This window comes from Erinaceus europaeus, chromosome 7, assembly GCF_950295315.1.
Source record: "Erinaceus europaeus chromosome 7, mEriEur2.1, whole genome shotgun sequence".
Classification (NCBI taxonomy): Eukaryota; Metazoa; Chordata; class Mammalia; order Eulipotyphla; family Erinaceidae; genus Erinaceus; species Erinaceus europaeus.
The window spans coordinates 95736386-95764034 of record NC_080168.1 but is presented as its reverse complement, the minus strand read 5'-3'; the positions used below and the strand labels follow the sequence as shown (position 1 = coordinate 95764034).

The 27649-nt window shown below is 41.5% G+C and overlaps 1 long non-coding RNA gene across 1 annotated transcript in view; it reads right to left on the bottom strand.

Annotated features, from left to right (window-relative positions):
- The window catches only part of LOC132539300 (uncharacterized), a 105538-nt gene that overhangs the window by 52824 nt on the left and 25065 nt on the right, over nucleotides 1-27649 (bottom strand). The gene's annotated exons all lie outside the window — the stretch shown is intronic.

Here is a 27649-nt window from a genome sequence, read left to right as displayed (position 1 = left end):
GGATGGGGTCATTTGCTTTTTTTGTTGTTGGTGGTGCTAAGTTTGCCGAGCTCTTTGTATATTTTGGTTATTAGTCTTTTGTCTGATGTATGGCATGTGAAGATCTTCTCCCATTATGTGAGGGGTCTCTTTGTTTGTGTGAGTTTCTTTGGCTGTGCAGAAGCTTTTCAATTTGATGTAGTCCTATTGATTTGTTTCTACTTTAGTCTTCCTTGCAGTTGGGTCTGTATTATCAAAGATGTCCATGAGATTTAAGTGGAAAAGTGTTCCACCAATGTTTTCCTCTAAGTATTTGATAATTTCTGGTCTAACATCCAAGTCCTTGATCCATTTGGAGTTAATTTTTGTTTCTGGTGAGATAAAGTGGTTCAGTTTAATTCTTCTGCATGTTTCAACCCAGTTTTCCCAGCACCATTTATTGAAGAGAGATTCCTTCTTCCATTTAATATTTTGGGCCCCTGGGTTTTTCCAGAGGCGGGGCTACGAACCACCAGCAGCTGTGTTTCTCTCCTCTCCTCTCCCGGGTCAACTAGGAATACCAAAGGAGACCACTTGGGACCGCAACAAGACAGGACTAGAACAACTTCAAGAACCCACCAAATCACCGGTGAGTGCAAACACATGTGGCTCCTGGACAAAGAGGAGCCCCGGGAGAGACCAAGTGGCTGGTGACAGTCCGGCAGCCCACCAGCTGAGACACCACCTCCAGAAGGCTGAAGGGTGGAGAGGACTCCCCCAAGATGCACCAAATGCAACTATGAGTCTCCACCGCCACTGCCCTCAGAAGCTGGAGCTGGGGGGCGTGGAAGGGGCCTGTGCTGACACCAGGGGACAGAGAACCAGCTTAAAAGCTCTTCATTTCTAAAACACATTTTGGGGCCTCAAATAGCAATTTCCTTTTCATAGAAACACATCAAATTCATTTTTGCTAAATACTGTGGATTAGCAATTGACAGAAATAACATATATTCCAACACTTTTAGCAAAGGTTGCAAAAGCAAAAACTACATTTCTGAGATTCCCTTGAGGCTAGGTTGATTGAGGTGCCACCAATCACATGCAATCATGTGGGAATTGGCTTTGGAATGGAGTTAAGTGGACTAAGAAGAAGTATAAGCCACCATTTTGATGTGCATCAAACTGGAGCTGATTGAGGCTGTAGCAGTTTGACCTTGAGCAAGATACCTTATTTCACACATGGCATCTTGATCATGTCTGGAACAGCTGTATGATTTGGAAAGAGGGGAGCTTTGAGAGTTATCTCATATTCAGCCTAGAGGTTATTTCTTCAGTTCTCTATCCCTAACGCTTCTCTAAGTCATTCTGAAACCTATAATACATTCCATTCTGCTTCTGCTAGCTAGTGTTGATTCTGTCTCAACAGACTTCCATTTAAGATTAACAAGATTGACAATGTCCTTCTTTATCCTATAACAATTATACTATTTGTAGCTGGCAGCATTTAAGGTTCCAGTGACACAGTACTTTATTTTCCACCTAAACTTAAATAAAGTCATGGCCAAAAGTCACTGTAAAGATGGGGTGTGTTTATTGGCTCATGGTTTTAGACCGACTGGTTTCCTGGAATATCTGACCCTTCCCCAGCACCCAGGTACCTGGAAAACACAACACACCTTGTATTTATGTAACACATGCTTTCACATGTGGGGCTGGGCAGTGGTGTACCCACTCGAGTGTACACATCACCATATTCAAGAACCTGGGTTCAAGCCTCTGGTCTCCACCTGCTGAAGGAAAGCTTCATGAGTTCCTGAGCACTGCTGCAGGTATCTCTCTTTCTCTCTGCCTCTTTATCTTTCTCTCTCTCAACTTCTCTACATCTCTATTTAAAAATGCTTCACATGCAATGTCTCAGTTAAGTATCGCAGTAACTGAAAAGCAGAAAGGAAAAGAATGATCTTTAAAAATGAAAAAATTGATGGGGCCAGGTGGTAGTGCAACCAGTAAAGTGCACAAGTGACCATGCACAAGTACCCGAATTCAAGTCCCCAGCCCCCATATGCAGGGAGGGAATTTCACAAATGGTGGAACAGGCTGCATATGTCTCTCTCTCCACCTCTCTACTTCCCCTTGTCAATTTTTCTCTGTCCTTTAAAAGGAAAAAGAAGGGAAGAGAGAAGAAAGGGAAGGGAAGGGAAGGGAAGGGAAGGGAAGGGAGGGGAGGGGAGGGGAGGGGAGGGGAGGGGAGGGGAGGGGAGGGGAGGGGAGGGAAGGGAAGGGAAGGGAAGGGAAGGGAAGGGAAGGGAAGGGAAGGGAAGGGAAGGGAAGGGAAGGGAAGGGAAGGGAAGGGAAGGGAAGGGAAGGGAAGGGAAGGGAAGGGAAGGGAAAGGAAGGGAAAGGAAAGGAAGGGAAAGGAAAGGAAGGGAAAGGAAAGGAAAGGAAAGGAAAGGAAAGGAAAGGAAAGGAAAGGAAAGGAAAGGAAAGGAAAGGAAAGGAAAGGAAAGGAAAGGAAAGGAAAGGAAAGGAAAGGAAAGGAAAGGAACGGGGTTGGCTAAATAGTGTGCTGCTTTAACAGGTGCATGACTTAGGTTTGAGCCCATCCCCCAGCTCATCAAAGGAAGTTTCAGTGTTGTTGGTCTCTTTCATACTCTCTCTCTCTCTCTCTCTCCCTCTCCCTCTCCCTCTCCCTCTCTGCCTCTATTTAAAAATAAATAAATAAATAAGAACTGAACCTCAATAAAACTAGGTAATTTGCTCTAGGTGTTGCAGGTAAGAGGTAGACATGGGACTAGGACTACTTACTACCCAGAACACAAGTCTGCTAGAATTATGCTCATTTTATGAGTAGTCTCGAGAATCTGGGTACTTGAGTCCCTATGTAAACAGTGTCACAGGAGTCACAGTTGTTACCTACCATCTATTACCTCTACTTTTTTAGAACTAGAACTTCTAGGGAAATAAGAGTGCTGGCTTCACATGTATGAGGTTCTAAGTTTGAGTCATGACAATCCCCCAAAGAAAATATAACCCTAGCAGAGAAGCAATTACAGAAGCCAGACCTCCCACCTTCTGCACCCCATAATGATCCTGGGTCCATACTCTCAGAGGGATAAAGAATAGGAAAACTGGGAGTCGAGCAGTAGCGCAGCAGGTTAAGTGCACATGGCACAAAGCACAAAGACCAGCTTAAGGATCCGGTTCCAGCCCCTGGCTCCCCACCTGCAGGGGAGTCGCTTCACAGGCAGTGAAGCAGGTCTTCAGGTGTCTATCTTTCTCTCCCCCTCTCTGTCTTCCCCTCCTCTCTCCATTTCTCTTTGTCCTATCAAACAACGATGACATCAATAACTACAACAATAAAACAACAAGGGCAACAAAAGGGGATAAATAAATAAATAGAAAAAATATTTTTTAAAAAAGAGGGGAGTCGGGCTGTAGCACAGCGGGTTAAGCGCAGGTGGTGCAAAGCACAAGGACTGGCATAAGGATCCCGGTTCGAACCCCAGCTCCCCACCTGCAGGGGAGTCGCTTCACAGGCGGTGAAGCAAGTCTGCAGGTGTCTATCTTTCTCTCCTCCTCTCTGTCTTCCCCTCCTTTCTCCATTTCTCTCTGTCCTATCCAACAATGACAACAACAATAATAACTACAACAATAAAACAACAAGGGCAACAAAAGGGAATAAATAAATAAAAATAAATATTTTTTTTTAAAAATAGGAAAACTTCCAATGGAGGGGATGAGATATGGAACTCCGGCAGTGGGAACTGTGTGTAATTGTACCACTCTTAGCCTACAGTGTTGCCAATCATTATTAAATCAATAAAAAAAAAAGTCAAATTAAAAAAAGAAAGAAAGAAAATACAACCCCAAATTTACAGAAGACAATAATACACCTATTTGTGAGATTATACTTCTCACTCTTCTTTAAACTTAGAGTGGGTCATGTGACCAATAGCTGGTCAATGCAATATAAGCAAAAGTATTAAATAAGTACCTTATTAAAAAGACTGGAAGGGGGAAAAAAAAAGTTAACTCAGCTGGGAAAAGAACTTTTTTATCCTTCTGTGTTTGAGGGGAAGAAAACACTGGATTTGCTCATGTTTCCAGGGTTCTCTCCTTAGCCCTCTTATGAAGGTATACATTCTGTCCAAGTAATCTCAAACACAGCACTGGCTCTAGTTCCGTCAATTTGTAAGTAGTCAATACCTGTCCTAAACCCCCACTCCCATTCTACCAGGCAAATCCTTTGAGCTCCAAGTTAAAACATCCAACCATTTCCCAGGCCCTTCCCCTTGGATGTCTTCAAGTACCTCAAATCCAAGGGCCCCCAAATTGATTATCTTCCTCAAATGTTTACACCACTTGAATGCAGATGTGATGGCAAGAACTCAGTTGGCCACACTGATTCATCAGACTAGATGTCACTAGCCAAGAGTGGTATAGCAAAAAGAAAGAAGGAGCCTGGGTAACTTCACAGTGATGCAATGCTACTACTGCATGTTTTTTATACTAGATAACATAAATATCTCAAGTCACTATGATTTGCAGTTTCCAGTTATTTGCGGTAGATCTTAATCCTAACTAATGAATATAATTTTCCTCACTCCCTCAAGTTATTTCTATTTTAAGAACATGTTCTTTTAAATACATGTTTTCACCAGTGAGTAATCAGAAAATGAAGTGATTATCTCAAAATAATAGTTGTCTGAAGTTAACCACTATAGAGTCAACCACTGGATAGGCTGTTAGGTCCACAATACATTTTTGTAAAATTTATTCATTTTATTTTAATGAGAAAGACAGAGAGAAAAATTAGAGCAGTGCTCAGCTCTAGCTTATAGTGCTACTGGGGATTAAACCTGGGACCTCAGAGGCTCAGGCATGGAAGTATTTTGCATAACCACTATGCTATCTCCAACCCTTTATTTTTAACCAGAGCACTGCTCTGGTTTACGGTGGTGTTAGAAATTGAATCTTTGGTTGTGGAATCAAAGGAACCCTCCTGAACTGCTGGTGGGAATGTAAATTGGTTCAACCTCTGTGGAGAACAGTCTGGAGAACTCTCAGAAGGCTAGAAATGGACCTACCCTATGATCCTGCAATTCCTCTCCTGGGGATATATCCTAAGGAACCCAACACACCCATCCAAAAGATTTGTGTATACCTATGTTCATAGCAGCACGATTTGTAATAGGCAAAACCTGGAAGCAACCCAGGTGTCCAACAACAGATGAGTGGCTGAGCAAGTTGTGGTCTATATACACAATGGAATACTACTCAGCTATTAAAAATGGTGACTTCACCGTTTTCAGCTGATCTTGGATGGAGCTTGAAGAAATCATGTTACGTGAAATAAGTCAGAAACAGAAGGATGGATATGGGATGATCTCACACTCTGGCAGAAGTTGAAAAGCAAGATAAGAAGAAAAAACATAAGTAGAACCTGAACTGGAATTGGTGTTTGCACCAAAGTAAGACTTTGGGGGGGGGGGGGGCTGATAGAATACAGGTCCAAAAAACGATGACAGAGGACCTAGTGGGGGTTGTATTGTTATGTGGAAAACTGAGAAATGTTATGCAGGTACAAACTATTGTATTTACTGTTGAATGTAAAACATTAACCCTGGGAGTCAGGCGGTAGCACAGCAGGTTAAGTGCACGTGACGCAAAGTGCAAGGACTGGCTCAAGGATCCCAGTTCGAGCCCCAGCTCCCCACCTGCAGGGGAGTCACTTCACAGGCAGTGAAGCAGGTTTGCAGGTGTCTCTCTTTCTCTCCCCCTCTCTGTCTTCCCCTCCTCTCTCCATTTCTCTCTGTCCTATCTAACAATGACATAAATAACAACAACAACAATAAAAAACAACAAGGGCAACAAAAGGGAAAATAAGTAAATATATTTTTTTAATTTTTTAAAAAACATTAATCCCACAATAAAGAAATTTTAAAATAAATAAACAAATGGAGTTCCAGTGGTACAAAAAAAAATAAACCTTTGACCTCAGAGCCTCAGACATGAAAGTCTATTGTATAAACCACTGTGCTATCTCCCCAGCTCCTATATTAACTTTTTTATTGCCACCAGGGCTATTGCTGGAGCTCTGTGCAGCACTATGAATCCATCACTCCTTTTCTTTTTCTTTTTATTTGATAAGACAGAGAGAAATTGAGAGGGATGAGGGAGACAGAGGGAGCAAAAGGTAGACACCTGCAGACCTGCTTCATTGCTTGTGAAGTTTCCTCCCTGCAGGTAAGGAGCAAGGGCTTGAATTCAGGTCCTTGAGCATAGCTGTGCGCACATTCAGTGGGGTACACCATGACCCAGCCCATTCTATATTAAATTTTAAAGAGTAAAAGCAAGGAGCAGCAAAATAGTTCCCTCTTTCTCTAATAAAAATACTTGGTGTTTTTGGTTGGTTGGTTGGGGTTATTTTGGGTGTGTGTGTGTGTGTGTGTGTGTGTGTGTGTGTGTGTGTGTGTGTGTGATATTCCATCACTACTGTGGACTTGGTTTTCTTTTTCAGTATCAGATAGAGACAGAGAGGATGGGAGAGAACATAGGAATAGAGACAGCTGGGGGGAGAAAAAGAAAGAGAAGAAATACAACAACAGTGCTCCACTACTTGTGAAGCTTCTTCCCCTGTGCATAGTGCACCCATGTGGAGCTGGGAGCCTTGAACCTAAGTCCCTGAATATGGCAAAGTGGTACTCTAGCAGGTAAGCTATCTCTTAGCACCATAAGATGCTTTGGATCTTACAGAGAGTTTGAATTAGAGTTCGAATAAGGTCCTGAGTCCACATGCTTTAGTAGCCACCCCTACAGAATTCTCTTTTGTGCCAAGTATCCCTTTGCCAGTCCAGTAGAACCCCTATGAAAAAAATGTTTTTCTTTCTTTTTGGGGGTGGGGGGAGTGGCTAGGCAGTAGCACACTGGAGTTAAGCACACATGGTGTGGAGCACAAGGATCCCAGTTCGAGACCCCGGCTTCCCACCTGCTGGAGGTCATCACTTCACAAGTGGTAAAGTAGGTCTGCAGGTGTCTGTCTTTCTCCCCCGCTTTATCTTTCCCTCCTCTCTCAATTTCTTTCTGCCCTATCCAACAGCAATAACAATGACAACAATAACAACAATGACAACAATAAAAAATGAAAAAAGTGGCCACCAGGAGCAGTGGATTCGTAATGCATGTACTGAGCCCCATTGATAACCCTGGAGGCAAAAAAAAATGTTTTAAGGAGATAGAATATGGTTGTTTTTGCATAGTAAAAAGTTTCTACCAGAAACTTTTGTTTCTACCAGAGCACTACTAAACTCTGACTTATGGTGGTGCTGAGATTGAACATGGGACATTTGGTGTCTCAGACATGAACGTCTTTTTTTTTTTTTAATTAGTGATTTAATAATAATCAACAAGATTGTGGGATAAGGGGTACAATTCTATACAATTCCCATCACCAGAGTTCTGTATCCCATGCAGAACTTGGAAGGTTCCCTATTCTTTATTCCTCTGGGAGTATGGACCAAAGATCTTTATGGGGTGCAGAAGATGAGAGGTCTGGCTTCTGTAACTGCTTTTCTACTGAACATGGGGACATGAAAGTCTTTTTGCAGAATCATCATGCTATCACTGTAGCCTACAAAAAAGTTTTCATTGTGTGGGGCTGGGTGGTGGTGCACCTGGTTGAGAGCATGTATTACAAAAAGATTTTCATGACTGAAGCATCGAAGTTTATAGGTTCAATCTCCAGAACCACCATAGCCAGTGCTCATCTGTGCTCTGGTAAAAATATATAAATAAATAAATAAATACATAAATAAATAAATACATAAATTTTTTCATTTGGGTGGAGGGTAAGGTGTACCAAGAGATATTTTTGTGAAGATGTGAAACTGCACCTCTGAGACAACACTGTCTTATAAAACTGTATTTCTGGAGAGAAAGGAGAGAGAGAGGGAGAGAGAGAGAGGGATCCCAAATCTATAAAATAAAATTAAAGGACTTGGCAATTATACTGAAATATAACTATCAAAACATTTAAATTTTGGCACCATAATATATGTACTTTTTTAAGACATTAAAATTCAATATGCCACAGTATGCCTGATGATTACTGTGCACTAGTAAAAAGGAGGGTAAGTATTTTATGACATTGGTAACAAATGCAATATAAATGGAAAACGCTGTGATTTCTACTAGAGACAGAATTGCAGGTAAAACTAATACCACTGTGGTTTGTGACCTCTACTCAAAAAAGAAGGAAATACTAAATTTCAGCTAGAGGTTAGTGAAAATAAATATGTAAAATTTCCACCAGCAGGTTCATAGACCCCTCAGTTCTGAAAGAATCCTGGTGGCTCTTAAATTTCATCAGAGACATTATAATAATTGTGGTTTGTGATATGATGAAATGCCTGAAAGGACTGTTCCTGGATTTTTAGCACCTTTTACAGTTCGAGAGTCCTATGAAAGCTGTAATATATGGATGTCTGATTCCAGTCACTGTCATCCAGAAGGCCTATGTTGTAAAATGTTACTTCCACAGCAAATAACAGAATTGTAGTTATAGGTCAACACATGTGTTAAAAGAGAAATAAACTACCAGCTAGCTCCCTTGAGAATCTCTTCAGTGGGGAACTGAGACCCAGGAAAAAGGCTATGCATTTGCCCTGTATAGATTGTGTTCTGGATGATCAGCAGACAAGGAAAAAACTCTTGGTCTCAAAAGCCTTATTTGGGACATTGTTACATCCTTCTGAACACTAAAATAAGATATGAAACTAAGAAAAAATAATAATAAAAATCAAACTCCTTTGAAAAATTCTCCTTAAATGTTAAGCTCTAAGCACTCCCCAAAATCCAATTTAGTGAAAGAAATTTCTGCAATAAAGTGGTGCTTGACAAGAACAATTTAAGGAAATAGTTCTGGTGTCTTGGTCTACTATTAAAGAGACATACAAAACAAAACATAATAAAGTGCTCGTCAGAAAGACTATGCTTTGAAGTTCTCTGAAATCATAGGAAATTATAAAAGACAGCCTCAGTGTTAGCCATAAGGCAGGGTTATTTTTAAGCCTACATTCAAATCAACTCAGTGCAATTAATAATAATCAAAAGAATATATTTCTGACTTAAAAGATATTCTTAAATGGAGTAAAACATGAAAGTAAAACCTATTTTCAACAGAAATATGCAGTCGATAGCAGTTGTTTTGTATCAGAAATTTTATGAACAGATGCAGAAATCATACAACAAAATTATAAACATGGTCTCACAATCTTGAACACATGCATGCACCACACAATAGTAGTCTTAGTTAGAAAAGCCTCTAGTTGTGCTACATATATGTATGAGCCCGGGCAAATCATTAACCTCTCTGACCCTTAATTCCCTCATCCATGGAAATAATCACTGTTCCTGTCTCATAGGGGTGTAGTGAGAATTAATTAAATAAATATGAACACCTAGAATAGTGCCTGGTATATGCTAAGCACTATAAATTTTATTGCCAAAAAATATTCTTGTAAAGATTAAATATTATACTATTATTTACAAAGCTGAGCCTAAAGAAGGCATCATAAACTCTTTAATCATATATTTATTACCCTCTTCTCCTACCCCTTACTTCACTTCCCTCAATCACTCTATCTACTTAATGACCATGCAAAAGGAAGTGAGAAATAGTCTTCATCATTTTTAATCTCTTCTGACAGAGCATCAGTATTGTTACTTTTTGACAGGCTTCAGAAGAAACACCATACAACTGGCCAAGAGTCATACTGGCAAAAACTATATATCAAGTAAAGGACAATCTTTGTTAGAATCATAAACAAGTAAATGCAGAAAAACTTGAGGCTAACTAAGACTCCATTAAAACCCTAGGTCTGTTTCCTCCCTAAATCGAGACCAGACTCCAGAAATCTAATACCAGTTTGGATACAACAAAGGACACTCAACGCTTTAACTACTGGGAGAAAAATCTAAGCTTGTCAGATAAAGAAGTGACTACAAAGTTGGATAAGGGGAAGAGACTGGCTCTCGATAGCCCTTTTTGGCCATTATCAAGACACTGCATCACCTAGAGACCTAGACAGGGAATCCTTGGATTCCTCCAGAGATAATACGGGCCTAGGCCTCTCATAGATCCCTCTCTCTACTATCACTAGTCACACCCATTAGGAACATCATTATGAGCCCTTTTGTAGGCTTCTTCAAGGCTGTACCCTATGAACTAGCAATGGTAGGGACTACCCCCTCTCTCTGAAGGGAGGCTGGTTCAGCCTACTCTGCCACTTAAAGCAGACTAGCTCTGAAATGAGCACAGCCTAGAATGTTCCCAGCTGGGACTATGGACTGTGAGCTCAGTCTGACAGGGAGTCAGAGGTTATACAGACTCCTGTGCTAAATACAAATGGATATGGGCACAGGGTTAGATCTTTGTGATAAACAAGTTAGTTGCATTTCTATATCTTCCTCAGATTTGCAAACAACTCTGTGCCCTAATCCTGCTTCCTAGGTCTACTGTCAACTCTGGCATCATCTCCCCAGACAGTAATTTTAGCCCACCCCCATGTTAGCTATCAAGCGCAATAAAAGATTATTAAGACATAGACTCTTCAGAACATTCCTAAAATAGACTTCCTAGCTCCCTTCTACTCTAAGGTCCCTACTTTCCACTCTATTCCTACTTTTTTTTTGTTCCTGTTTATTAATCTTTTTGTTCTGCTTTATATCTTTTTTTTAAAATAGTGATTTATATGACTGCAAATTGATAGGAGTGTACATAAACACCATTCCCACCACCAAAAGCCTGCTTTATATCTTACTGCCTTTTAGCCATCAAGTTGCAGATGTTACTATGATACCATCCTGACCTCTCTAGGCAGATGACCTCACCAATGTGTACTGTAACCTCACCTCTCCAGAGCCCTATCCAACTTGGGAAAGATAGAAACAGGCTGGGAGTATAGATCGACCTGCCAACACCTGTGTCCAGTGGAGAAGCAATTACAGAAGTCAGAACTCCCACCTTCTGCACCCCAGGAAGAATTTTGGTCCATACACCCAGAGGGATAAACAATAGGGAAGTTTCCAATGGAGGGAATGGGGCACAAAACTCTGGTTGTGGGAAAAGTAGGGAATTACACCCCTACCACAATTATACCCCTTACAATCTTGTAAATCAATATTAAATCAACAATAAAAAATAAACATTAAAAAACAAAATTATTGGTCTAGTGTTAGCATATCATCAGTGCTCAATAAGTGATAGTTTGTATCAGAAATAGTAGTAGTACTAGTATTAGCATTTATTTACATGCAGATATAAGCATTAAGACAGTATTGCTATTAGTCTGAGCATTGATATTGGTTTGGATATCAATATAAGTATCAATATAGTCTGATATTTTCTTGGAATGTATGTCAGAATAATGAGCCCCTCCTCAAGAGGCTGCTACTCTGAGAAATTCCTTATCTGTTATAACTCACAGAAGATGTTAGCTGAGCCCCCCCCACATCTTTCCTGGATTATTTCTTAGAAATGAACCTCAAATCAGTAATTCCATGGTTATGAATAGCCATAGCCAAAAACTTAGCATAGTTTTTTTTTGGGCTCAGGCACGAATAATATATCTCTCTTTCAGTAATATACTACAAGCAATGAATTAATCAACCTGAACCATCACACTGGCATTGGTTCCTGCAGTAACCAACCCAACTCTGAAAAGATAAACTATTCCTATGTTCATTCTGGGTTCATGAAGAAAAACATTCAATAACCCAGTGCTCTATTAATGTATTTGTTTGTGCTTAAAATACATTTTTTTAAAATAAAATCGAAAGATCTTGAATTTACCCTCATTCTCTGGGAACAGTAGAAATCATCGATAAAAAGTCAGTCCACAGGGGCCGGGAGGTGACACACCTGGCTGAGCACACATTTTACCATGCAGAAGGAGCAGAGTTCAAGCCCCAGTTCCCCACCTGAAGGAAGGAAACTTCATGAGTGGTAAAGCAGTGCTGCAAGTCTTCTCTCTCTCTCTTTCTCTCTCTCAGTGCTGCAAGTCTCTCTCTATCCCTCCCTCGCTCCCTCCCTATCTCCCTATCATCTCTCAGTTTCTCTGTCTCTAGCCAATAAATAAATCAATATATATATTTTTAAAACCAATCAACTCTAACAAGTTTATGAGAAGTGCCCTAGTTTCTATGTCCATCTTGAAATTCTAAGCTCCCCTTTAGTACTAATGAATAGAACTGTGTCCATTTCAATATGATCTGAATTATCATTAACTATGTGCCTACCATATGCCACACATAAAATGTCCCTGCTTCTCACAACTATCCTGTGAAGGAGAGATCATCATCTTTGGTTTCTGCGTTCTTCTTCTAGCGTTTGCCCTTCTTCCGTAGACAGTCAACAGCATCAGGTTGAGCCTGATGTAAAGTTTCGAGACCTCCTTTGAATCTGGAGAGGTGGCAGTCGTTGACTATGTGGGTCATAGTCTGTCTGGAGCCGCAGGGGCAGTTCGGGTCGTCTCTGGCTCCCCAGCGATGGAACATAGCGGTGCACCGGCCATGGCCTGTTCGATAGCGATTGAGGAGGGCCCAATCATAACGTGCTAGGTCAAAGCCGGGTTGACGCTTGCAGGGGTCTGTGATGAGGTGTTTGTTCTTTACCTCAGCTGACTACCAACTCTGTTTCCAAGAGTCTGGAACAGAGAAGTTCAGTGTAGGCGTAGGGGACCAGATTGGGTGACAGACGAGACGTCAAGCGTTGGACAGGGTGGGCGAAGATATCCGCGTATATTGGCAGGTCCAGTAGAGCGTAGATGTGGGAAATGAACTTAGATGATGCCGCATGCCGACGAATATCTGGCAGGGTGATGTTGCTAAGAACTGGCAGCCATGGAACCGGGGTGGAACGGATGGTTCCAGAAATGATCCTCATGGAGGAATATAATTTGGAATCGACCCAAGTGGGGGCTACGGAACCATACTGGGGCACAGTATTCTGCAGTGGAATAGCATAATGCCAGAGATGATGATCGTAGTGTGGAAGCGCTCGCGCCCCATGAGGAGCTGGCCAGTCTTGCAATGATGTTATTCCTCGCGCCCACCTTTGCTGCAGTTTTTATGAGATGTTCGTGAAATGACAGAGTGCGATGGAGAGTAACGCCAAGATAGACTGGCTGGGCTTCATGCCGGATTCTCATATCGCCAAGCTGCACATTAAGCTCACGCGAGGCCGAGGCATGGTGTAGTTGGAAAACAGATGATACCGTTTTTGCAGTGCTAGGGATTAGTCGCCATTTTTTACAGTAATCAGATATCAGAGACATGTCTTTCGTGAGTGTTTCCTCGAGGATGTCAAACTTGGATGCCTGAGTTGCACAGCGTAGATGAACTTCCTTGAAGAAGTTTCTGGGAGGTCATTGATGTAAATATTAAATAGTGTAGGAGCCAGAACAGAGCCCTGGGGGAGGCCACTTGAGACAAGTCTCCATCTGCTAGACTTGTCACCCAGATGCACCCGGAATCTTCTGTTTTGGAGAAGAAACTATATAGTGTTGGCCACCCATGGAGGCAGGCATCTTGAGATCTTGACTAGGAGTCCACGGTGCCAGACCATGTCATAGGCTGCTGTGAGATCAACAAAGACAGCACCCATCTTTAAATTCTTCTGGAATCCATTTTCAATGTAAGTTGAGAGGGCCAGGACTTGTTCGCAGGTAGATCTTCCTGGATGGAAACCAGCTTGGGCGGGTGATAGGAATTTCTCTGTAAGAGGAGAAATTCGTGACAGAAGCAGCCTCTCAAGGAGTTTGTAACACACGGAGAGGAGAGAAATTGGTCTATAGCTAGCAGCCAGTGTTGGGTCTTTCTTTGGTTTCAAAACTGCTATTATCTTCGCACGACACCAAATTTTGGGCATAGATTCGGATTCCAAGATGTGGGACAGGAATGTAGTGAGCTACTTCTTTGCCGCGGGGCCCAAGTTAAGAATGAGTTCTGGGGTGATGTTATCATAGCCAGCAGCCGTTCCCGGTTTAACCCTCTTCAAAGCATCTTCCAGTTCAGACAGTGTAAAGGGAGAGAGTTTTGGAGATGGACAAGATAAACGGAAGTGGGATGACCACTAATGGGAAATTTCTCTTTTCCAGACTGGGTCGATCTTAGCACGTCCAACTTGAGTTAGGTGACTGGCCACTGAGTTTGGAAATACGGGAGGATGGGAGACGGGAGAGGGTTGGCTACCGGCACCCAGACTATGAAGAAGCTTCCAGGCCTTCCTACTTGAGTTCAGACTTTGCGTGAGTTGTTGCCAGCGGGCTTGGCGTGCTGCATCCAGGGAGGCAATGAGATGGTCGGCCATATCTGGGTCGCCCGACTCATCATACTGCTTTAGTAGTTGCTCGCATTCAGCATCAAGACAAGGCATATAGTTAGCACGTCTCCCACGAGGAATAGCTTGGGAAGTTGCTTTGAAGATGGCTTGGTGGAAGCACCTGTAGGAATCTTCAGAGGGGATAGAGTTAATTGGAATTGCAGGAATAGATTTGTTGGTAAGATCATTGTATAGACACCAGTTTGCTTTCCGAAAGTTCCATCTTAGTTTCTCTGAGCACAGAATCAGTGGGAGCTGGAGACCAATGTGGATGATAGCTGGGCGGTGATGACTGTGAGGGAAGACCTTGAGAATTTGTCTCGTAGCGGGAAAGGCTTGGCCGTTGACTGTGCTAATCCAGCACAGGTCAGGTGACGAGTCTTTATTCCATCTAGCACTGTGAAAAGAACCTGGCTGTTTGGGATCGTATAATAGGGAGAGGTCATTCGCTGAAGCCCAGTCGGCTAAGATAGAGCCGTCAGCACGAGTGGAGGAATATCCCCAGTCTTGGTGATGACTATTAAAGTCTCCAACGTAAACGGCTGGGTGATTCGGGCTAGGCAGGACCTCATTATCCCATGAGGCACTGGGAGGCTTATATACGTTGAGGAGCTGAATAGTTTCAATAGTAATGGAGTCGTAGAAGGTCGAAGAGGTCGTGTGGTAAACGTCCGCAAGATACGATTTGGCGTAGATGGCTCGGCCATGTTTAGGATGGAGATTATAGCATATTAAATCGAATCCAATGATGATGAATCGAGCAGCTTCATCGACTGCTATATGTGTTTCTTGTAGGCAAATAACATCTGCCTGATGCTGTATCGCCAATTGACCAATAAGAACGCGTTTCGCAAAGGACAGCCCCTCAACATTAAGTTGGAGGACTTGAAGAGCAGGACCAACAACTTGAAAGCTGTCAGGAGCTGCTTGTTGCTGGCTTTGAAAGTGACTGGGATCCATGTGGATTCAGTCGGCTAGGAAGGATCGTCAGTTTCCCCAATGAATGGGTACTCACGGGATGCACCATGGGAAGGTCGATCCAATGCATCCCATTCTTCTGCGTAAAGAATGAAGACTCCTTTAAGCTCAATCAGTGGTCACCAGGAGAGAAGGAGGGAAAGAATTCGGTCCCCCTTAGAATATACCTAAAATAGACCTACTAGCTTTTTCCAAAATGGAGATCCCAACACTTATCTGCTGTATTCTTGCCTTTAGTTTCCTGATTATTAAATAATTTGTTCTGCTTTGTATCTTAGTGCTTGTTAAGCCACCAAATTGCAGATGCTACCATGATGACAACCTGACTTATCCAGAAAGAGGACCTCACCAATGTGTCCTGGAAACCCACCTCTCCAGAGCCCTGCCCCACCAGGGAAAGAGAGAGATAGGCTGGGAGTATGGATCAACCTGTCAATGCGCATGTTAAACATAGAAGCAATTACAGAAGCCAGACCTTCCACCCTAGGTCCATGTTCCCAGAGGGATAAAGAATAGGAAAGCTTTCAAGGGATGGGATGGGATATGGAACTCTGGTGGAAGAAATTGTGTGGAATCATACCCCTCTTATCCTATGGTCTTGTTGATATTTTTTATTTTATAAACAAATTAATAACAACAAAAAAAGAGTTGGATAAATCAGAACAAAAGGGACAAATACATGGAGAAGGACAGAATAGAACTATCATTGGTGATCTTAGCATAGCATATACATATTATTTTTAATGATGCATGGTAAAAGCTTACATTGTGGTATAATGTAATGTTATTGCACTCAATCAAATTGCCATTAAACAGACTCAAAGAATCCTAGATGTTAAATATATTCCCCAAATTATTTACACAGAGCTAGATTCAAATGCAGTTCTTCCTTGCTCCAAGATGTACTCCATCCCTCCTTCTCGAAAGTTAGATTAGCCAAGGTTTACATGAAAAGCCATCACCATATGTGTGTGTGTGTGTGTGTGTGTGTGTGTGTGTGTGTGCGCGTGCGCGCGCCCTAATGGAAGACTGTATGGAGAGTCCTTAAACAAATAAAAATGGAATTACTTTATGGTCCAGCAATGTCACTCTTGGGCATTTATCCAGTGGACACTCAGCACTAATTCGAAGGGACATATGCACCCCTATGTTCATAGCTGCACTATTCACAATAACCAGAGTGGAAGCAGCCTAAATGCCCATCACCAGATGACTGGCTAAAGAAGCTATGGAATAAATACTCTGTGGAATACTACTCTGCAATAAAAAAGACAATATTGTGTCCTTTGGGACAAAATGGCGGGAACTGGAGATGAGAATGCTTAGTAAAGTAAGTGAAGAGAAGAAAGATAACTACCAGATGATTTCACTGATATCATGGAATCTAGTGATATCTATGAACCTAGAAAAAAAAAAACAGAAGCAAACAAGCTGTTTCTAAGATTGGTGAGAACTATAGTGGTTACCTTTGGGAGGATGGGGACACAGGACTTTAGTGGTAGGTGCAGTGTGGAACTATACCTTATAATCTTGTAACCCAGTACTAATCACAAATGAAAATTAGTTTTAAAAAAATGGCAGCCTGACTGACAGGAGCAACAAGATAGTCAGAAAGTTATAGTTGCCACCAGGCCTATGTAGTGCAGCTAAGAAGAGGCCCAAAGAGCACAACTCCAGTGAACACCAACCTCCGCCCTGTCCATGCCCCACTTAGATACACACCCACTGCCTAGGTGACCTGAATAAAGGCAGACCTATCAATGAGTGTAAGTGCCAATCAGACCCAAAGAGGAAGGTTCCAGGGAAATATTACCAAGCAATAGAGTTGCTGGCTAACTGTACCCAAACACTGGCAGAACGTATTCTCCTGCATCTTTTTATTTTTATTTTATTTATTTATTTATTTATTTTCAGGAAATACACTCACCCATTACCCAAAAGGAGGCCTGAGGCTATCTCTGCAGAGGTCTTTGCATGACTTATCTGTGAGTGAGCAGTTTGCGCAATCTCACCCCATGCAGGAAGAAGATATGTCAGAGACCTGATCAGATAAAACTGCAGCTTTTCTAAGGTATTCAGGAGACAGGAGGGAGCGAAAACAAGTGCTAGAAAGATGTGGTGCACGTGAAGTCTGTCTCCAGAGTCTCTCCTTCCTTGCGCTTGACTTCTTTTATCTCAGATGCCTTTGTTCCTGCTTTCTGGCTGGCCAACACTTCCCTGTAGGATCCCGGAAAAGGTCTCTTCTTGCCCCCAAAACTGGCACCTCTCACATTCCTCTTTCTAATTCTCTTCCCTCATTTTCCACACCCATTTCAGAAGTCCTTTTCTCTCGGTTTAAGTGCTAGTGAATCTATCTGATTAAACGCAGCTATTTCAGTGTCAAAGAAAGATATCCTACTCCAGAGAACCCACCAGATGAAAGGCACCATATTGAGAAGATATCTTTGAGCTCCCTGGGTCAAGTCCCAATAAAGAGTAGAAAAGTAAAGTTCTCACACACTCTTGCAGGGAGTTAAGAGAATGTGGAATTAGAAAAAACCTAGGGTTCTCTGCAAAGATCACAGAGGTAATTATGTGGCCAGATGCCCCCGCTTGACTGGGGTGGGGGCTACCAGTGCAGTGCAGTGCAGTGTACCAGTGCAGTAACAACAATGTGCTGCTGGGCACCAGACAGAAAAACAGGTAACAATTTGGCTGAAAGTAAAGCTTTTCTATTTTGCTGCTCAGGGTGCTGACGCTGGGATTGTTTACTGAGAATTGTGCTTTTTGGTGGATGGGAACTTCCAGACCCAAGAGGAAAGGGAAGGGAAGGGAAGGGAAGGGAAGGGAAGGGAAGGGAAGGGAAGGGAAGGGAAGGGAAGGGAAGGGAAGGGAAGGGAAGGGAAGGGAAGGGAAGGGAAGGGAAGGGAAGGGAAGGGAAGGGAAGGGAAGGGAAGGGAAGGGAAGGGAAGGGAAGGGAAGGGAAGGGAAGGGAAGGGAAGGGGAGAAGCTGATAGAGATGACAAGAATACTGAGTGTTCCAATGTGCAAAAGACTTGGAGTTGAGCGCTTAGCCTTCCTCCCAAAGGAAGAGGGACTCAAGGGAACATCTTGAGCTCCTATCGGCCTTTTGTGCGCATGCGGTTAAACGCACATATTACCAAGCGCAAGGAACGTGGGTCGAGCTCCTGCTTCCCCCTTGCACGGGATTCTGCTTCAGGAGCAGGAGAAGCATGTCTGCAGGTGGCTTTCTTTCCCTCTCCAACTCCTCATGCCCTCCCTCCCCGCTTCAGTATTATCGCTGGGGCACTTCTTCTTCTAGCGTTTGCCCTTCTTCCGTAGCCAGTCAACAGCGTCAGGTTGAGCCTGATGTAAAGTTTCAAGACCTTCTTTGAATCTGGAGAGGTGGCAGTCGTTGACTATGTGGGTCATAGTCTGTCTGGAGCCGCAGGGGCAGTTCGGGTCGTCTCTGGCTCCCCAGCGATGGAGCGACGACTCCACAGCTCCTAGCGGCCTTTTTCTTTTTCTTTTTTTTTTCATTTTTGTATTGTATTGGACGGAGAGAAGTTAAGAAAGAAGGGGAAGATAGAGAAGGAGGGAGAGAAAGAAAGAGAGACACCTGCAGACCTGCTTCACCAGCTTGTGAAGCGACTCTTCCCTGCAGGTGGGGAGCCGGGGGCTCAAACCAGGATTCTTGCGCAGGGCCTTGTGCTTACTATGTGCTCTTAACCCAGTGCACCACTGCCCGACCCCCTCTCGATTTTCCTCTATGCTATCTAAAAAATAGAAAAAAAAAAGTGGGATGGGAGGGGAATGGCCACTGGTAGTGCCAGCACTGAGCCCCAGTGATAAACCCAAGTGGCAATATTTTTATTTAAAGAACAGCTGCCTGCGCCTGCTGAGTAACAGATTCAAGAGTCTCCAAAAAGGCCCTTAGCACAGTTTCCTGCTCTTCACCATGTTATTTATCTCTTCCCAGGCTTGACTGCACAGTAATTACAATGATACTTATTAGTATATGCTACTTGCATTTGTCATGCAGCACAACAGTAATTTTGACTTTCATTAAATGTATATTTAACTTTATTATAAATGTTACTTGACTGGAATCTCAAACTCTGTTCATAATTTTCATAAGTATTATTGTGATCATGTACTCACAACTTTAAAATTACTAGGGGTACCACTGAGAGGCCGAGTTCTAGATCTGACTCCAGTTATAATTAAGTGTGATTTGGGGCAATTCCCTTAATATTTTTTGAGTTTCAATGTCCTCAAAAAATAAAATGAAGTAAGGACTCCATAACACTGAACCAAAAAGATGTGTGTACTCCTATGTTCATAGCAACACAATTCATAATAGCTAAAACCTGGAAGCAACCCAGGTGCCCAACAGCAGATGAGTGGCTGAGAAAGCTGTGGTATATATACACAGGGGAATACTATGCAGCTACTAAGAACAATGAACTCAACTTCTCTGCCCCATCTTGGTCAGAGCTAGAAGGAATTATGTTAAGTGAGCTAAGTCAGAAAGATAAAAATGAGTATGGGATGATCCTACTCATCAACAAAAGTTGAGAAAGAAGATCAGAAAGGGAAACTAAAAGCAGGATCTGACTATATTGAAAGTAGGGCACCAAAGTAAAAACCCTGTGGTGAGCGGGAGGATGGACATTGGGCTTCCTGGGCCGACGGGGGGGGGGGGGGGGGGGGGGAGGATGGGATGGAACGCAATCTTTTGGTGATGGGAATGGTGTCTATGTACACACGTATTAAATTGTAGTCATATAAATCACTATTTAATTAATATGAGAGGGGGAAAATTGATTGTCTAACAAAGGGACTTTTCAAAGTTAACCCAATTACCAAATACTGTGATGCTAACAATAACTATCCATTGTCTTCTTGAACCTTAAGACAGCAGGAACCTCACATTTCCACTATAGAGCCTAAACTTCCCCCAGTCCTGGGACCCTAGGGTAGGGCCCACTTTCCTGTATGCTTCTCCCGATTCTTATCAAATAATATTGCATCTGTTGATCGCAACCTAATCAACACAACGAGTGCCATCCCAGCATGCTTCACTTCAGACTGTGTCCAGAGACTTCAGGTGTGGAATGACAACCCTTCAGCTTCATCACTCGGGTGAGACCTTTCCTTTCATAGTATTCTCTAACTCCATCCCAGGTGGTTCACTTCCTAACAAAGTCCCAACACCTAGATATAGACCATGTTCCAGGAGATAGAGCATATGTCCACATGTATCCATAAACCAGGGCAAATATATACCTGAAAGCAGTAGTACACTAGAGTTTGTAGTGGGTGCCCCCCAACACTTCATCTGCACTATTCCATCCTTTGGGTCCATGATTCTTCAACAATTTGTTTGGCTTTGTATGTTAACTCTCTTTTCAGCCCCCAGGTTCCAGATGCCATCAGGATGCCGGCCTGATGAAGCTGCATCATCTGTTTATTTTCTATAGGATAAAAATTACTACAAATATCCCTATTATTGAAAGTAATGACTTCTTGGAATGTGCAATAAATTAAAGTTAACTGATTTAGCCCAAAAGTTAAAAATCATGAAGAAAATGCCCTATAATGATTTTATAATCTATCTGTAGAGAAAGAATTCCATGAAGCGAGGTATATAAGTTTTAGAACTAGATAATGAAGTTCAAATATCCATGCTGCTATGGAAAAACTCTATAACTTGGAGTCTGCTACAAAACATTATTTTATCTGTTAACTAGACACAATGGCACCTACCTCAGTGGGTAATACTAGGAACTGAATGTGCTAAAGTAAGTGAAAATAGCTACAAGAGAGCATGAATCGTAATTAGGGAGCAGGCACTGTGCTAAGTATTTCACTGTATTACCTGATTAATCCTCACTTCTACACATGAACCATACTAGCCCATTTTCCAGCTGACAAAACTAGAACACAGCAATACAAAGAAAAGTGCCCAAGTCATGAAAGTTAAGGGCCTAGATTTCAGTCTAGGAAGTTTATCACTAGGGCTTGGACTCAAAGTAAGGTATCTGGCATGCATAGAAACTTGGTAGAGATATGTCTTTCATCTATAGACATAGTTAAAGATAAACTAAGAAACTGATCAACACATCTTTTGATGAAGTAGCTTAATTACTAGGTTTAGAGTCTTAGATTTTGTAGAGAATGCTGTATCTAAATATTGGAAAGTATAGAGTGACCCAGTTCAAGTAAGGAAGCTTTACGTAAGGTCTCCTTTAAATAGTGCATTGTATTCACCACAAAAACTTCCAGCTATATATCAAGTGAATTATCAGTAAGTGCTTATGTGAGAGAGAGTGAGACAAAGAGAGGTGAGAAGGGGACCAAGGAGAGGGAAAAAGACAAAGGGAGAAAGAGAGCTAGTGAAAGAGAGAGAAAGGGCATTTTATCTATTTATTTGTTCTTCTGACATTTAGTAAATAGATATTATTAATTGGTTTTTATCTTTGATATCAAAGAAACCGGTCTGAATTTGACCCTTGAGTCAAACAAAACAGAACATGAATCAAGGTTAGTCATATTTTACGGGAAAAGATTTAAGCATGAGATTTCTAACTTTTTGTTACATAAATTTTTTTTAATGCTATTGACATCTCAAAAAAAGGGGGGTGGAGAATAGGGAAGAAGAAATAAGAGAAAGACAGAAAAAGGGTCATATATTCATTAAGTGTTAAAATATAACTTTATGTTCTGATGATGAGACAGAAACTCCCTAGTCTTGCAAATGAAAACAGGAAGTCCCTAGTCTTGCAAATGAAAACAGGAATGGTTCCACTGAAAACAAACTGTATTACTTACTAGGAGCTGGGAAAGGAGTCTGAAGGCTTGTGGATATGGACAATTAGACAAGCAATGTGAAATAACATTACATGTAGTAGGAAAGTGGTATCTGTTTAGAATCATCAGTCTGGGCTCTGTTTCAGCCTTGCCATTTAAGTTACCATGTGGCTTACAGCAAATTCTTTAAAGTCTTTTAATGTATTAGAAGTGACAGTCCAACCACAATTAGACTATATAGTGTGCTTAAGACTCTTCATTTAATCCCACCAATGTGTCCTGGAGCCCCACTTCCCCAGAGCCCCACCTTACTAGAGAAAGAGAGAGACAGGCTGGGAGCATGAACTGACCAGTCAATGCCCATGTTCAGCGGGGAAGCAATTACAGAAGCCAGACCTTCCACCTTCTGCATCCCACAATGACCTTGGGTCCATACTCCCAGAGGGATAAAGAATAGGAAAGCTATCAGGGGAGAGGATGGGATACAGAGTTCCGGTGGTGAGAATTGTGTGGAGTTGTACCCCTCTTATCCTATGGTTTTGTCAATGTTTCTTTTTTATAAATAAATAAATAAATAAATAAAATAGTTGACTTGGTTTGCTCTCAGTGCATTTACAGTGAATGGAAGTTAAATGCAGTGGTTTGGGAAGTAGCATAGTGGATGACAAATTGAACTCTCAAGCATGAGGTCCTGAGTCAATCCCTGACATAATAAATTTTTTTAAAAATCTTTAAAAGAAGAAGGAGGTGGAGGAGAAGCTAAATGCACATATTTCAAATCAGGTATCTTGTAGTCTGCTTGAGGTAAATAAGAAGAGATCAAGTTAGAGAATATTAATACATCTCTTCCATTAGGGTTATTCTTCAGGTTCTAGAAAGAAAGAACATAAACTGTGGAACTCTGAAGTCCACTGGATGGGATAAAGGTGTTAATAAGGACAAAATTAAAGTGCTATTAAGTTAAATAGCCTGCCACTTCAATTTTATAATCTCTACTAAAATTAAGTATTTAAAAAATAAAAATCTATTGAAGAGAGCCTCCTTCTTCCATTTAATACTTTGGGCCCCCTTATCAATGATTAGATGTCCACAGGTGTGGGGGTTTAGTTCTGGGTTTTCAATTCTGTTCCACTAGTCTGTGTACCTATTTTTGTTCCAGCTGTTTTGATAATGATGGCCTTATAATATAGTTGAGATCTGGGAGTGTGATGCCTCCATTTCTGTTTCTTTTCCTCAAGATTGTTTTGGCAATTCTAGGTGTTTTCTAGTTCCAGATAAATGAATGTAGTGTTTGTTCTATTCTCTTAAAGAAGCTTGGTGGAACTCTGATGGGTATCACATTAAATTTGTATATGGCTCTGGGGAGAATATTCATTTTGATGATATTTATTCTCCCAATCCATGAGCATGGGATGTCTTTCCATTTCTTGGTATCAGTTTCTATTTCCTTGAATAGTGACTCATAGTTTTCAGTATACAAGTCTTTCATTTCTTTGGTCAGCTTTATTCCTAGGTATTTTATTGATTTTGCTGCAACAGTGAATGAGAGTGATTTCTAGATGTCTTCTTCTTCAGATTTAGTGTTTGCCTAAAGAAATGCCACTGGAATTGGAATTGGCATATTGCATCCAAGTAAAAGATTCTGGGGTGGGTGGGTGGGGAGAATATAGGTCCATGAAGGATGATAAATGACATAGTGGGGGTTGTATTGTTAAATGGGAAACTGGGAAATGTTATGCATGTACAAACTATTGTATTTACTGTTGAATGTAAAACATTAATTCCCCAATAAAGAAATAAATTTTAAAAAAAGAAATGCCACTGATTTTTGTAAATTGATTTTGTAGCCTAATACCTTGCTATATTGCCTAATAACTTCCAGTAGTTTTCACAAGGCTAGACATGCACCTTCCATATGACCCAACAATTCCTCTCCTGGGGATATACCCCAAGGACTCCATAACACTGAACCAAAAAGATATGTGTACACCTATGTTCATAGCAACACAATTCATAATAGCTAAAACCTGGAGGCAAGCCAGGTGCCCAACAACAGATGAGTGGCTGAGAAAGCTGTGGTATATATACACAATGGAATACTATGCAGCTATTAAGAACAATGAACTCAACTTCTCTGCCCCATCTTGGTCAGAGCTAGAAGGAATTATGTTAAGTGAGCTAAGCCAGAAAGATAAAGATGAGTATGGTATGATCCCACTCATCAACAGAAGTTGAGAAAGAAGAACAGAAAGGGAAACTAAAAGCAGGATCTGACTATATTGAAAGTAGGGCACCAAAGTAAAAACCCTGTGGTGAGGGGGAGGGTGGATATTCGGCTTCCCAGGGCGGCGGGGGAATGGGGGGGTGGGAGGGGATACAGACTTTTGGTGGTGGGAATGGTGTCTATGTACACTCCTATTAAATTTTAACCATATAAATCACTATTTAATTAATATGAGAAGGGAAAATTTGAATGCATGTCTCAAACTTTTTTAAACAAAGACTGAGTCTTTTTAATACATAGACTGAGTCTCTGATATTTTGACTCTCTAAAAAGCTTAGACCAGGGAGAATAGAAGCAACCGGTGGCACAGCTATATACAAGATGTTGGGTATTGTACAGCAAATCCTAACAAAGGGACTTCTCAAAATTAACCTAATTACCAAATAATGTGATGATAACAATAACTATCCATTGTCTTCTTGAACCCTAAGACAGCAGGAGCCTCACATTTCCACTATAGAGCCTATATTTCCCCCAGTACTGGAACCTTAGGGTGGGACGCACTTTCCTGCATGCTTCTCTCAATTCATATCAAATAATATTGCATCCGCTGATGGCAACCTAATCAATGCAGTGAGTACCACCTCATTGCATGCTTCACTTCAGACTGTGTCCAGTGACTTCCAGTGTGGAATGACAACCCTTCAGCTTCATTACTCAGGTGAGACCTTTCCTTTAATAGTATTCTCTAACTTCGTCCCAGGTGGTTCAATTCCTAACAAAGTCCCAACACCTAGATATAGACCAGGTTCCAGGAGATAGAGCATATGTTCACAGGTATCCATAAACTAGGGCAAAATATATACCTGAAAGCAAAAGTACACAATAGTCTGCAGTGAGTACCCCCCGACACTTCATCTGCACTATTCCAGCCTTTAGGTCCATAACTGTTCAACAATTTGTTTGGCTTTGTATGTTAACTCTCTTTTCAGCTACCAGGTTCCAGATGCCAGTATGATGCTGACCAGACTTCCTTGGACAGAGTACCTCACCAATGTGTCCTGAAGCTCTGTTTCCCCAGAGCCCTACCCTACTAGGGAAAGAGAGAGGCAGGCTGGGAGTATGGATCGACCAGTCAACACCCATGTTTAGTGGGGAAGCAATTACAGAAGCCAGACCTTCCACCTTCTGCATCCCACAATGACCTTGGGTCCATACTCCCAGAGGATTAAAGAATAGGAAAGCTATCAGGGGAGAGGATGGGATACAGAGATCTGGTGGTGAGAATTGTATGGAGTTGTACCCCTCCTACCCTACAGTTTTGTTAATGTCACCTTTTTAAAATAAATAAATAAATAAATAAAAATAAAAATCGTGAATCGAGCGGTAGCGCAGCAGATTAAGTGCAGGTGGCGCGAAGCGCAAGGACTGGCATGAGGATTCAGGTTCAAGCCCCTGGCTCCCCACCTGCAGGGGTGTCGCTTCACAGGCAATGAAGCAGGTCTGCAGGTGTCTATCTTTCTCTAGACCTCTCTGTCTTCCCCTCCTCTCTCCATTTCTCTCTGTCCTATCCAACAACGACAACATCAATAACAACAATAATTTTTAAAAGGGCAATAAAAGGGAATTTTTTTAATTTAAAATAATAAAATAAAACGAAAATCTTAATTCCAGTAAGATACAGCATCAAGGAAAAGAATGGCAACCAAGTTGATCACAGTTGTATTTTCATTTAAATCAGTTTAATTGGGTTAAAACCCAACTGTCAAAAGAAGAACTATAGAAGATGAGCTTACCTTTATCTTGTTACTATAAAATTTTCCAGGGCTTCTCTCAGGTTAGAGTCAAAGGAAGAGTATTTTTTTAATGTAATATAAGGTTAAAGTTCCTTTCCATTGACAGCTTTGTTCTAACAGAAAATATGATCTGAAGATACCAGACTTGTATTTTATTCCTTGTTCTATACCACAACTAGTTCCCCAAGTCTCTAGTTTTACCTTGCCCAGTGTGAATGTACTGTGATTGAGACTTCATAATTTAAAATGTGATACCACTGGTTCATACATATTAATGATTTACCAGTTCACTGTCTTTTCTTCCATAAATAATATATGAGAATAAACTAAAGGAAGCCAGTCTTTGGTTTCTTCCTCAATAAATAAAAGATAAAAATGAAGAAACACCTATATAAAGCTGAACACCTTTCCCATCTGAATAAATCAGATGGCATTAAAATCATTCATGATCTATCTTCCAGCACTTCCAGTCTAACACTTCTTTTAAGATCTGTCTTCCAGGAGTCTGGTGGTAGTGCAGCGGGTTAAGCGTAGGTGGCGCAAAGCTCAAGGACTGGCATAAGGATTCAGGTTCGAGCCCCTGGTTCCCCACCTGCAGGGGGGTCCCTTCACAGGCGATGAAGCAAATCTGCAGGTGTCTATCTTTCTCTTCCCCTCTTCTCTCCATTTCTCTGTCCTATCCGACGACACCATCAATAACCACAATGATAACTACAACAAGGGCAACAAAAGGGAATAAATAAGCATTTTTTAAAAATCTGTCTTCCCCATGTTGTAATTGTTCTACTTGTTTTTAGTCTCCTCAGCCTTAAAGTCCCTTAAGAATACTGTCTTTGCTTATTCTATCTTTTTTTATCCCCCTGAACCAAAATCAATGTCTTACAGTCTATGTTCAATACACTTTGCTATTGTTTTTCTTTATACAAAAGGAAGTATCCTACTTGACAGAGAAAGAGAAAGAGAAATAATGCTTGCAGTAAGTGAGGTAGCTCAGTGATAGAATGCAGAATTTGCCTGCAGAAGATCCTAGTTTCATCCACAGCACATGTGCCAAAATGATGTCCTGGTTTGTTCTTCCCCACCAATAAATAAGCAAAACTTAGAAAAAGAAATAGGGCCAAGAAATAACTTACCCAGCACAGTGTGTACCTTACCAAGGCTGAAGCCCAGATATCATAGGAACACTATAGATAGCACTATGGAAACAATGTCTCTCTCTCTCACACCTCTTATCTCAGATAGTCTCCTCTACAGGAGACCCTGGGTTCAATCCCCAGCTCTGAAAAAAAAAGATGAGAAAAGAAAGAAAAAATGCTAATGTTAATAACCAGACATGCCCAAGATCACACTGTGAATAAAGAAGAAACTAGCAATTTGCAAGGTTGCTTTATGTCTTTTTTTCTTTAATTCCCTTTTGTTGCCCTTGTTTTTTATTGTTGTAGTTATTATTGATGTTGTTGTTGTTGTTGGATAGGACAGAGAGAAATGGAGAGAGGAGGGGAAGACAGAGAGGGGAGAGAG